Source organism: Stenella coeruleoalba, assembly GCF_951394435.1.
Source record: "Stenella coeruleoalba genome assembly, chromosome: 3".
Taxonomy (NCBI): domain Eukaryota; kingdom Metazoa; phylum Chordata; class Mammalia; order Artiodactyla; family Delphinidae; genus Stenella; species Stenella coeruleoalba.
In genome coordinates this window covers 142,769,012-142,782,877 of record NC_137148.1, presented here as the reverse complement: position 1 = coordinate 142,782,877, position 13,866 = coordinate 142,769,012, and the positions used below count along the sequence as shown (strand labels likewise).

Below are 13,866 nucleotides of genomic sequence, written 5' to 3'. Positions count from 1 at the left end.
TTTCTTTTTCCTGACTTACTTCCTGACAACTCACCTGTCTGCCTTATTTTATGTGAAAGGTTATGCGTGTTTAGAGCGGGAGGAAATTTAGGTCTTCTTTTAAGGGTATTCTCTATCCCTTTGATACCTCTTTCAAAAAAGACCTCTTTATGCAATGAATAAAACATGCCGCAGACACAGGATATATACGAACTTTCATCACTGTCTTTCAGTGCTTCCCTACGAAATCAGCCATGGGCAAACTTTGGTAAGAACAGACAGACAGGAGAGGAAATTCACTTTGCCTCCAACTCAAACCAGCGAACACCCACATCTCCAAAAGGAAGGCTCAATTAGCCAATAAAGAGGCTCTTATAATTCATCTGGCCCACAGTCTTTATTTTACAGATAAGATTCTAAGATCCAAAGGGATGAAATGACTAATGTAATCTTTCGCCCATTTTGGAGAGATTCCTTAAGATTTCCTTTGTTCTACCCTGTGAGGCAAAGCTTGCTCACAGTTTCTGGATAGAGAGTGTCTGAGCAGACCAAATACACCCAGGGACTGCACATCTGTGAACCTCTTTCTTCAGCTATGAAACAAAAAGAGGAAAAAGTATTTCCAAGTTTCTTCCTAGCATTCTTTTTTTTTAAGAAATTTATTTATTTATGGCTGCATTGGGCTTCCGTTGCTGCACACGGGCTATCTTTAGTTGCATCGAGTGGGGGCTGCTCTTCGTTGCAATGTGTGGGCTTCTCATTGCGGTGGCTTCTCTTGCTGCGGAGCACGGGCTCTAGGTGCGTGGGCTTCAGTAGTTGTGGCACGCAGGCTCAGTAATTGTGGCTCACAGGCTCTAGAGTGCAGGCTCAGTAGTTGTGGCTCATGGGCTCTAGAGCACAGGTTCAGTAGTTGTGGCTCACGGCCTTAGCTGCTCTGCAGCATGTGGGATCTTCCCGGACCAGGGCTCGAACCAGTGTCCCCTGCATTGGCAGGAGGGTTCTTAACCACTGCACCACCAGGGAAGCCCCTTCCTAGCATTCTTAATGCTATTCTGTAGCTTCCAAAATGACTTCCAGTAACTTGAGTCATCAGGCATATAGAATGTTGACTTTCAGGTGTTTCAGTGTACAGAGGAGAATTCTTCCTGAGCTCAAGGCTGACTATCTGCTCACTGACAATGCTATGTCTCAAAAGTGTTTGTGAGTAAATTTCACTTGGAATAATTTTCCCATAGAAAATGTATTATACGTGGTGACACTTATAATGGTGACATGACAGGACCGGCCAGAAGATAAAGAACTTTAAACTAGGTGGATAGCTCTAATTTCAGGGCATAGAGCTGGATCTATGTAAAGTTTAGAGAGAGGAAAAATCTTTTTGACACTCTCCCATATTTTATTATTCTTCCTCCATTTTTTATCATTCTTTTCTTTTCCCCTGACCTACACCACCTCCCACCCCCAAAGGACTAGAATTTGGTAGATTACCTTCTTGCTCTTGGCCCTGAATAGAATTCTTTTTTCTTTTCCTTTTTTTTTTTTTGGAAGGAAACAAAGCTTGTCAAATTAATTTATTCTAATTTTGAGGGCTTGAGAGCCCCAGAATCTTCATGGAAGCACTCTAAATTTCTAGAACTGTGCTGTTTGTTCCTTCCAAGAAGAAGTGCCAATAGCTCAGGAGAGTCTTTCACAATCTCTCCCCAACCAACCTTACCAGGCCATGGCGATGCCCACTCAGGCATCTAACCACAGCAAATGACTTAGCCACTCATATTCTTCTCTGACCTTGCCTACATCAATTTCTCCAGAAGGCCCTTCCCTCTGGAGAAAACATCCATTCAGGCTGTTGAATCATTGCTAAAGAGACTCACCTCAATCCCCTCTAAATAATAGAAAACGAATGTTGAGTGAATAAATGGATGGGTGGATAGGTGGATGGATGGATGGATGGATGGATGAATAAGTAAAAGAGAATATGCCTTAATCTAAGTCTGTAATCTGTAGACAAGGTAAATCAAAGTGAAGAGAAGAATTAGCAACATAGATAGAAAATAGTAAGACAGAGCTTGCCTCTATGTGTGCAGACCAGACCTCAGAAGGAATCTACTCCGGGAAAGATTTTTAAATCCTTCATTTCAATACAACCACATTAGATTACAAAGCATTTTCACGTATATTACCTCATTTGATTTTTACAGGCCTCTGAAAGTTATTGTCTCATTTTACAAATGTGGGAATTGGAGCTGCAAGAATGGAATTGCCTTTTTTTCCCGATCAACTAGACTGTGGTACAGTCTTCCAGACCTCTGCCACCTGGTTGCCCTCTCCAAAAGTTCTGATCATCCTTTTCTTTCACTTTTTTTTTTCTTTAGACACTCTAGATATTTTCCCCCAAATATTTCCATGGCAGTGAGAGTGAATCAAGATACACAGATTAGAGTGAGGCAGAAATCTCATCTCCTCACATGTTATTTGCAATTTTACACATGTGGACGAATGAATGAGTGATTACTTATATGCATTCCTAAAATTAAAATCTCTATTTCTCATGAGTTATTGTTCTTAGTAGAAGCAAAGGGTATACACTATGATCATAATGAACCTTCATTAGTCTATTCATTCTATGACTCAAAGATGATGTCTGGTTTGTGTGTGTGTGTGTGTGTGTCTGTGTGTGTGTATATATATATATATATTTTTTTTTTAAGTGGAATTTAGGGGGAAAAAAGAAACAGGTAAGACGGCTTTTCAGCTATCAAGCTCTTTGATAGTTTTCTTGTTGTCTGTCAAGCACCTGTCTCTTTGCTATGGGTGTAACACTGACCCACTAAAACGAAACACTAAAACCAATTTATTTTACTCTGGGAGTAACAAGAATTGTGATATATTATTTCAGGGGAAATTGACTGAACAAGTCTTTTTATATGCAATGTAGTTCATTTAATGTTAATGAAGGTGATTGAGTGGCTTTATATACCCTTTATCTACTTGCACATTTTATAATTAAGAGAAGAATACATTATGAAGAAGATTAGGAACTGTAAAAGACTATTCAATGTTATTTTCCATGAGCAACTTTGTTTTTTATAAAAGATGGACACCTGATAATCACATGTCGATAAACAGCTGAGGGTCTCTCCTGCATTTTCTCTTTTCCTAGGCCTTTATCCTACCTTTATTGACATGGATTTGTCATCTCCATCAGGTTAACATGCCAGTAAAGACAGGAATGTTACTTTCACAAGTGTCAACATGATCTGGGAGAAAATGTTTCTAGAATGCTATGACAACTCCAAATAAGACAAACTTCCTGCAGATATTCAAATTACAGAGGATAAATTTTAAAATTTTATACTAGGAAATACACAATGTAAAGTCTTAGCAATTATGAATTTTAATATCTCTTAAATCTGTTATATTAAATATAGAAGTTCAGCTAGAATAAAAGTTTCTGATTCAAAATGTATATTAAAACTGCTACTGATGTATATAATCGGAAGCCTACATTTTAGAGTAGAGAGACATTAGAACTCATCCAGTTCAGGGGCTGGCAAACTAGAATCCATGGGTCACCACCTGTTACTGTAAATAATGTGTTTTGGAACACAGCTACGCCCATTCATTTACATGTCGACCATGCCTGCTTTCATGCTATAGTGGCAGAGTAATTGTGCTCAAACCTAAAATATTTCAATTCACTCTTACTTTGTATGCATAGGGAAACTGAGACCAAGAGAAAATAACATGTCCAAGGTTACTCAGATTACTTTTAAAGTCTTATTGAAAATATATTCTCCTAAATAAGACCGGATATTCATCACAAGAGACAATAAAGAAGCCTGGGCTTCTGAAATGAAAAAGACCTAGATTTACCACTAGGGACCACCAGTAAGTAGTTAGAAGGCCTTATAGATCACCCAGTTCCCTCTGCTATGTACAATGATTTTTACCTAGAACCCATGCATGCTTTCCCTCTTCTCCAGGGAATCTCAACCGTGTTCAGTTATCCCATCCTTCTTATGACCCCCACCTTCACCTTCAGGCCCGAGCTCTGATATGTATAAACTTTATCACAGTAATCCACTTCTATTTCGCCAGTGATCGGCTCAAGAATGGGCAGGAGGTCAGGAGTGATCAGTGTGATTTGAATAAAGGCTTACGATAGAGGTTTCTTGTAAAATTCTTCCTTTCCCCGGAGACTAATAGGGAGCCAGTTTCTCTCTACCACTGGATATGAACAAGGAAGTATTTTGCTCCAGTGAATCTTGACAGCTCTCTTCTAACCATTAGGAAAAATAATCTGAGGACAATACCGACACAGAGATCAGGACCGATTGAGTAAAATGGCACACACACACACACACACACACACACACACACAAAAGTAAGCCAGAACTCTAACTGGATACTGCCTGATACATTTCTAGATTTCCAGTTATATAAGACAAAACTTCCTTATTGCTTTCATCAGTTTCTATCAGACTATTCCTTATAACTAAAAGCATCTGAATACTTAAAATACTTCTCTAAATTTCAGAATGAGAATATACGTATCTCGCAGTGCTGTTCTGAGGATTATATGGGCTAATATAGCAAGTGTATGGCACACAGTAAGTATTCAATGGATGTTAGTTATTTTCACTGATTTCAATGAATATCAATTCCCACTGGACAAAATGTCTAGAAAATGGACACACACTTACAAACACTGTGTAAAATATGATGGGGCTGCGCATACAACATTTAGAGTAAAAATCATCTAATTTTCTATTGCAATATAAATAATTATATCACAGTGCTTCCAGATAAATAATTCAGATTTCCCCTGGTGTTCTTTAGTTATATGGCTAAAGGAGCACAAGAACACTGGGTTGGAAATTGGTCTGTTTATTTTGACAAAAGTAATCTAGTTGAAATATATTGATTCATCTCAGGAGACAAGAAAAATCCCATGTATAATATTCAAGGTGAAGAATATTTATTTGTAATAAGACCAGAAAGGGAAAATACCTACTAGTCAATCAAATTGCTGAAGGAAATACTCATAACATATATATATATATATATATATATATTTTTTTTTTTTTTTTTTTTTCCCCACCTCTTATAGCCAAGACAGGAAGGGCAAGAAGCTGAGAGGCTCTAATTTGGGGTGTGAGTAGGTACCTTAATCTCAGGCATCACTGCTAGCTGCTGACAAATCTCTAAGGAACATGCATGACAAATAATCTTCTGCAATCCAGGTATCACCAAATCCCATTTTCTCATTAGGTAGTAATCAGGTGGGCTTTGGCATAAACAAAAGTGTCTTGCTCTCATAGGGAAATCTATCTTAACCTCATTAAGATGAGTGATGATATTAGTAAGAATGAAAGCATTTTCCTTTATCCTTTCTTCCAAGGACAGTTCCAATAACCAGGAGGGAGTTAGCAGCCATAGTGAATGGATCCACCCTAGTTTCATGACTTAAGTTTCATTAAACAAGAAATAGCTCAGGTTTATCAACCTTTTTCCTTCAACCCACAAATGAGAGAGGAGAAAAACTATTCTTACAAATGTAAAGTGCATTCATTTTGTATTTTACCCACATAATTAGGAATTCTTTTGTTTTGGGTCCTAGCTCCTTTCTAATACATGCAAAAACAAACAAACAAACAGAAATTAAAGAGACTATCATAAGAAATGGCATTTGTCAATATGATTAACAGTGCACACTAATGATTTTTCAGGTAAGGACAGCAGACAGGAGGCCTCCATCTCTATTCCAACACTAGAATTTTCCTCACTTTGTGAGCCTCTGAGGATTACTCAGGGCAGAAGAGGGAAAAGTAAATTGGTACAAGAGAGACAGAAAGGGAAATGGCTTGATATATTTGGAGTTAGTACCATGATGACTCAACATTGCAGACTATAGAAGCAGTGAGTCTATTCAAATCAGAGGGGGAAAAAACCAAAAACCTTGCATCTTGTCCTTGTAGCATAATGATTTGATTTACCCACTTGGAATAGGTGCACAATGGTACATGCTGGTATCCTTACCATGAAAACACAGATGGCAAGATGTCAAACAAAGAAACAAACTACAAGGTGCAAATACTTTACAGAAATCATGTATTATCTTACATAATGACAATTTTCTAAGTAATGGCTAAACAGTTTTCCAAGCTTATTTTACAAAGAATTCAAAGAATTTACAAAGAAGACCATCCAGTAATCCTGGGAAGTGTATGAATAAATGGTAGATATAACATAAAATGTATTAGTATGCTATGATTATGACGTTTCATATGCTCTTTGAAGAAATACCTATGCTTAAAAAGTGATTTCTAGGTTGGAATCTCAGCCAAACACCTGCATGCTAAAATATCATTGTGCAAAGAATGTTTACTACCTCTACTTAACTCTAAAAAATGATCATAAATGTTGTCCTCGGCAAGGATATAACTAAAAAGAACTAACTGTGTTCCCTATATTGCCATCACATTTTAGAAAAGTGTGGCATTTTGAAGAAAAGATTCTGTTTTTCCCAACCACTTAAAAAAACAAAAACATTTAGAGTTTCAAAATATCATAGGAAACCAAAAGATTAGTCCTGTCATTCTTACATTCACTAATTAAAGACATTCAGTGAGACTCTAGTATGTGCTGGAAAAACGTTTAAACCATCTACACACTTCATATATATAGTGTAAACTACATGCAAGAAAGTCTTTCATTAAAGCTAGAGAACAGGTTTGTATAATGATGGTTTATATAAATTTTAGACCCTTCTAATAGACAGCTAAATCACAAAGCAAACCTGTAACAGTTTTTGCGTACCCTTTTAAAAAGGGATTAATTTAGGTAGACTCTGCAGAAGCTTCCTACGTTCACAAATGCATTTATTTAAGGGAAAAGGTGAAATGTCACATCTGGGATTGATAATGTTTGGTTTCACCCTGGTCTCGGATGATAACTCTTAGACTCCAAGCAGCATTGTATCTCGAAAGAAGAGTAGGTATAAGGATACTCAGCGTAATGAAACAGGCCAGGTTTAATTCCCTTAATCGCTTGGTCAGGGCAGCTGAATTAACCAGCCACATCTGTTCACGTTGAAGTATCTAATCTGGGTTCTTTCTCTTTATGTAACAGGGTTCTGTAGGGTTATTGTACTGTTTAGTCTGTTTGGCCCATTTGTTTCTTACCTCTCCTCACCCGGTTGGTGGGGGGGGGGGGGATGGAAGGGAGGGGAATCCATTAAAATTCAGAACACAGGCCTGCCCAAGCTATCACCTTCCTTATGTGAATAGGGAACTAATCCTTAAGCAGACTCCCTTATTGGGCCAGATCTTTTATAATACAGTTAGGGAAAGGGGGAAGGAAGAGTGAGAAAATTAAGACTCACTGAATTCAGTGTTTGTTTGTTTGTTTGTTTGTTTTTCCATTTCTTTTCCCTAGAGCTAAGAGCAGATTACTACAATCTTCTCCTCTTCTGTTAAGCCTAAAAGACCCCATGCTTTATTCTACCTTTCTCCAAAAACCATTGTCAAATTCAAATTCTGTGATGTTCAGAAACGTTAAGTCCAAAAATATTTGTCAGGGTCTTCCTCTTATAAAGCTCATGATCATTTGGGGGGGAAATGAATGGTTTTCTGAGATGGCATCAAACACCAGTAAATAATTCCTAAGTCCTACAATCTAATACATGCTTTTCACAAAATATAATGCATTTGAATCCTGATTCATTCAGTCAATGACAATGTACTTGTTCCACTTCAGATTTTACTGATGGTATCAGTGTTTTGCAATACTAGGTACTTCAGTTTGCCAACCTGCTATGTTCTCACAAGAAGCTTTTCAACATTCCCTGATGAATGTATCATATTTGAAAGCTTTATTATACATCCGTTGCAATGATATATCAATAGTAATCTTACAATCTAATTAAGCTCTAAGAAGTCAACTTTACACACCTAATTCACTCAAAACTATAGCCTATAAAGTGGTCTTTGGTCAAAACAAAGCAAAACAAAACTCACATACATACCCCCTTGGTGGACATGGTCCCCTCAGGTACATGGTTTGGCAAGAGGAACAGTTTTTGTGGTTAAAATTTTAAAAAGTCCTGATGTTCTCTGGGAAGATGTAGCCCCTTGCCTGATAGCATAACTTTGTAAGAGAAGCATGAGATTTCAGCCCCTATTTCTGCCTTGGCCAGGTGCCTTTGTTCACTGCACATACTACACAACCTTCCATGGCAGCCTTAGAATCCCTCTGCTTGGAATCTCTTCTTCCAGAATTTTTACATCTGATTCCTTCTCATCACTCAGATTTCAGGTCATGTCACCTCCTCTGAGAGTTTTCCCCCGACTACAATAAACCCCTTTCGCAGCCCCATCACTCTCTATGTACACTATGCATTTGTTATCTCTATTGAATTACTACCATCTGAAATTGTCTTGATACCGATTGTTTATATGATATGATCTGTCTTCTCCTCATGAGAATATAAGCTCTGAGAGCAAGGGGATCTTGTCAGCCTTAGTCACCATGGTATTTCCAGAACCAATGGCATGCCTGATGTATTGGAAGCACTTGATAAATATGTGTTAAATGATGGCTGGATGCAGGCACTAGAGTTCAGTGTGGAAGGAAAATGGAATCAATGGACATACTCAGTTTAGTGATTATCTTTGTGAAAGCTTTTCTTTCCAAGTGTGTTTGATCTGGGGCACTGCAAGACTTCTACAGAGAAAAAAATGGTAAAAGGCCAATAAAATCTGTGAATGTGCTGTAAGGCAAATTGTTTTTGTCTTCTGTATTCTGATTTTTATGATTACTGAGAGGCCACAATCCCACAAGGAGATGAATCTTGGTAGCAACAGAAGAGGACCAACAGTCAGAAGAGAGGACTAAGCTGAAAGCTTTCATGGCCATCAACCATGACAATACGCCTTAGCTAATTCACAGCCAATAGAATGATGCACTTTACAATAACCTTGATTCCACAACAAAGACAAAAGTAATCTAATAACAGATCATATCCTGTGACATAAATCTATACTACTAACATTAGCTTCTCGGATAGGAAATGAAACCATAATATATGGCACCTGCCAAGTGAGTTCACCAAAGAAATCAACGTAACTCGGTTCCTAATAGAAGGGACAAAACCTCCAACTTCATATCTGGCCCCAAATTCTCCTGTTAACAGGGAGAAGAGGGACTCCCGAACTTTGGCTGCCACGGCAAATATATATAACACACAAGAAGGACTCCCTCTCACCCTTGCCTTGTCCTGGCTTAACTGCTGTGGCTCCAGATCCCCTCTGAGCAAGATTCTCAGCCTCTCTCACCAAGTGCCCAAAGAACACGAAGACTTACTATTATTGACATGTAAGACTCCATTTTCAAACCCACAGTGAGCACCTTTCCATAAATACTGAAACACTGTACATGTTCAGGCTCCTATAAATAAAACCCAAACATTTAAGCATTCACACTGGGAACTGTAGACATTATGACCCATAGCTAGGTTTAAGTTTGCCTTTGTGTGATGAAGACAAGGTTTATTAAACAGGACTAATAGTACAAAGGAATTACAAAGCTATAACTCATTGCTTAGAAGTTTATGGATTTCACCATTTTTTGTCATTTACAATGGCTCCTGCTCAAGGTCAACGGTGTTAACCATTTCCTTGCACAAGAAAAGCAGAGGATGTAGTAATGAGCAGTTAGCTTGAGTTAGTGCAAGAACAAAAAGGCATTAACATCGTCTTTCTAAAGAATTTATAGTTCCAAAAGTCCTAAACTCCAAATAAGGAATTGTGGAATTTTACCTTATTAGCCAAGGTACATTATTAGTATGACCAGGTTACCTGACCTATTAAAGTTTTTCTCTTCACATCTATAAAACAAGGATAATTATACTACCTGTGCACATGGGTGTTATGAGGAATAAATGGTGTAATGCTTTATAAAGTGCTGGGCAAAACACCAGGCACAGACTAAAGCCTAACATTTGTTTATCATTTGCTATTGTATCACTTTAACATTGTTCATCCAAAAAGCTGTGGCCTTCGTTGTTGTCATGTTTAAACAATAGCCCTAGTTTCATAAAAGTTGTGTTACACAAAAGGAAAAAGAGTGAAGAAATAGAATCAAAACATTTCTTCCTATTTAAAACAAATATAGTACTTCTTTGGGGAGGAATATAAAATACCATGATTAAATTTTTAAAGGAGGAACTAGAGGTTTGCCCAAATAGCCATAAAGCAGCAGAAGAGCCAACTCTATTAGGTATCCAAACAGGAGATTTTTATTCATTTTCGAAATAATGAATTAGTTGCCAAAAAGTAACACTCCATATGCTCTCACCTAGCACTGACATCCTAGTTCACATATCCAAGAAGCTGTCCATTAAAATACCAAACGGACAGTATCTCTGGGCAAAGGGTTTGACGTTCTAAAAGACAGAATTCCTTTGTAAAATTTTACTGCTGTTCTGACACCAACTTGTGCTACATTCTTTACTTCCTATGGTTCATATCTGAACTGAACAACTAAGAACTGTACCCTAAAACCGATAAAAAAATTCAGTTACATTTTGGGATAAATTCCAGTGATATCTTTAATACTAACTTACCCATTTAAGAAATGTAGTAGCAGTCTCTATGAAGAAATGCTCCTAATGCAGATATTTTTCTGGCTGACATTACTAGAAACCTAAAAACCACTGTGATGGATGGAAAAAGTTAAAAATATTTCACCCTGTGGTTCCAACATTTCAGAAGCGCAATTGCTGGGAACTAGATTTAAGCTTTAATTAGGAAACGTATACGTGTATCACGGGGTTGTTCCTCTCCTGTGATGCGGGGAGAAAACTTTAGGTGCATAAGTTGAAATGTAAAGATCAATAAAAAAGCAAGTTCGACAACCCCAAGGCCAAAGAAGCTTTGAGGAATCTGGAGATTTAAAAGACTATCTCCCTAAAGCTGGGACCATGTTACTTAATTATACTATCATTGAGGGGTACAAACTAGATACAGAAATCCATTGTTTAAATATCATTTAGTTTATTCTTTGCTTATGTATTATTTTGTACTTTTAACACTTTATTCCAAAGGAAAAAAGTGTACTTGGCAAAAATGTCTGTTAATTATGTAGACATGGATTTGTTTTGAAAAGTAAATATTTTTATACTTCTAATCATTAAAAATAAGCAGAGAGGCACAGTAATATGGAAAAATTAATAAATGGGTTAGAAAGGAAATAAAAGTTGAAAGGCAAAAAGGAGTCCAAAGTGGAAGAAAGAACGTTTCTATTTCTTTGCTCAGGTTAATCAAGGGAGGGGATGGAACAGGGTAGGGCGGGTGCGTATCTGGGCCTGTGCCCATGTGCAGCTGATCATGTAATCAATATAAACTATCACAACAGATAATTCGAGCCTAAAATTTAACTTGGGAGCTCATGTGTCTGTGGAAGGGTGTAAATGAGTTGAAACGTATGGCACAGTGGAGTTGATCCTCTCACGTTTTCGGATGGAAGCTCATTTTCTCACAAGTGCCTGATAACCACACACTTGGACAGCCAGGCCTCTGATACCTTTCCTCCTCTCATGTGTTGATGTGAAGCACAAAGCTGTAAGTGGGACAGCCTGCAGGACTCATGCTAAAAGCTTTGTTGTGGGAATTCCTAAAGCGTAAGCCTATAAATAGGATGGTCTGCACTTACTCAAGTTGTGCACACTGACCCAAATAGGAACGATGCATATGATTCACAAATGTGTACATCAATACCCTGGGGAGCAAATGGGCAGGCACGGTTCCCAAACCGAGGATGTTCCTAAGGAAACATCCTCAGTACAAAGGCCAAACAAATGACAGCTGGAAGAACATAGTGTCAATATACATGGAGACAAAGAATTAAGATATCCCAATGCAAAGATATTCTACAAATTGATAAGAAAGAGACAGCACACCCAACGTGGAATAGACTGCCCATTCACGAAGATAACGTGAATAGCAAAACTAATGGCAAACCAAACTGATATGAAAAACGAAATATATATGAAAGGAGGCCCAACTACTCTAGGAATCAGGTAAATAAAAATTATAACCAAAACCATTTCTGATTCATTAGATGAAGAAAATTTTTAAAAACTGTTAACACCCAATGTGGTTAACGTGTAGGAAAACAGGCAGGCACACTCATCCATTGCTGGAAGGGGTATGAATTTCTGCCATCATTTTCTGGATTTTCTTCCGGCTCTGTTTATTAAAATTTAAAAACTACATCAACTCTTTTACTCAGCTATCTCAATGTTAGAATGCATCTATCCTCCAACAAAGGAAAACAACCATATGTAAAGATGTGTGTACAAGTCTGAAGGATGAAGAAAAGGCTGTAAGCGTCAAAAGTATAAACTATTTAAATGTCCATTGTCAGGGAAGAAAACACATACACACTCTATGTCTTAGACTGAGTTCCCCAGAAACAGGCTCTGAGATGAGATTTGTACAAAAATGATCCATTAGGAAGTGCTCCTGGGAAAAACAGCTAGGGGAGGGGGATAGGGAAGGGAGGGAGGCCACTGTGCAATTTTAAGCAGCGTCCCACAGCAGGTAACTGGCTCAGTCACATAGAAAAGTTCTGGAGACTGCCGGGGTCGCGTTCAGTGTTGTCACAGGTAGCCCCCTGCAACTGTCAGTCGCTGGTTCTGGGCTACTCCCAAGGCGGGTGTAAAGCAGCCCTGGCTGCTGGAGCCAAGCCCTTCAGAGAGAAGCAGGTACTGGCTGACAGAAGTAAAACACACCAGGAGCCAGTGGGCCCAAAAAAGGTGGAAAGATTGAACCTCACCTGGGGCACGATGGTGTATTATGTGCTATTTTTTTCAAGTGCTCGTTTATGTATGTTTATTTATTAATTTTTTGGGTAAAATATGCAAAACATACAATTTACCATCTTAACTATTTTTAACTATATGGTTCAGTGGCATTAAATACATTCACATTCTCGTGCAACTATCACCACCATCCATCTCCAGAACTTTTCCATCTTCCCAAACTAAGAATTCTGTACCTTTAAAACAGCAACTCCTCATTCCTTCCTCTCCCCAGCCCTTGACAACCACTATTTTACTTTCTGTCTTCATGAATTTGACCATTTGAGGTAACTCATATAAGCAGAATCACTGTATTACGTGCAGTAAAAAGAATGAAATAGTTATATACATTTAACCATGCTTAAGTGGAGTACGTTAGAAAATAATGGGTATGATACGGCACCAGAATGTTTTTTTCTGGGAGTGGGGCATCTTATTTCATTATTTATTTATATAAGCCTACACTAAAGTGTGGAATGATAAGCATCCAAATATTAACATAAAAGTTAACACAGGATGGTATGGGAGGGGTAGACTGAAAAAAGAATGAACAGAAATAACTAGCAACATATATACAGAGAACTGGATACATATATACTTTTGTACTTTTGTTTTGCCTATGCATGCATTGCATTCATAAATTAACAGCCAAATAAGGTAAAAGATTAGGGGCTTCCCTGGTGGCGCAGTGGTTGGGAGTCCGCCTACCAATGCAGGGGACGCGGGTTCGTGCCCCGGTCCGGGAGGATCCCACATACCGCGGAGCGGCTGGGCCCGTGAGCCATGGCCACTGGGCCTGCGCATCCAGAGCCTGTGCTCCGCGGTGGGAGAGGCCACAGCAGTGAGAAGCCCGCGTACCGCAAAAGAAAAAAAAAAAAAATTAAATATGCTCCACCAAAATTAACTTCTGTGAGCGTTTTTCCTTAAATTGGAAATGCTCAGGTTTAAAATCTTTTCACAGAGTCAACAGGCTTATCCTTTTAACTGAAAGCTGGGAAATGCCTTTGGGACTTAAGTCTATATAT

The 13,866-nt window shown here is 38.3% G+C and overlaps 1 protein-coding gene across 50 annotated transcripts in view; it reads right to left on the bottom strand.

The window, feature by feature from the left end:
- LOC307184329 (teneurin-2-like) overlaps window positions 1-13,866 on the bottom strand; it is a 2,867,364-nt gene that overhangs the window by 344,700 nt on the left and 2,508,798 nt on the right. The window lies entirely within an intron of this gene.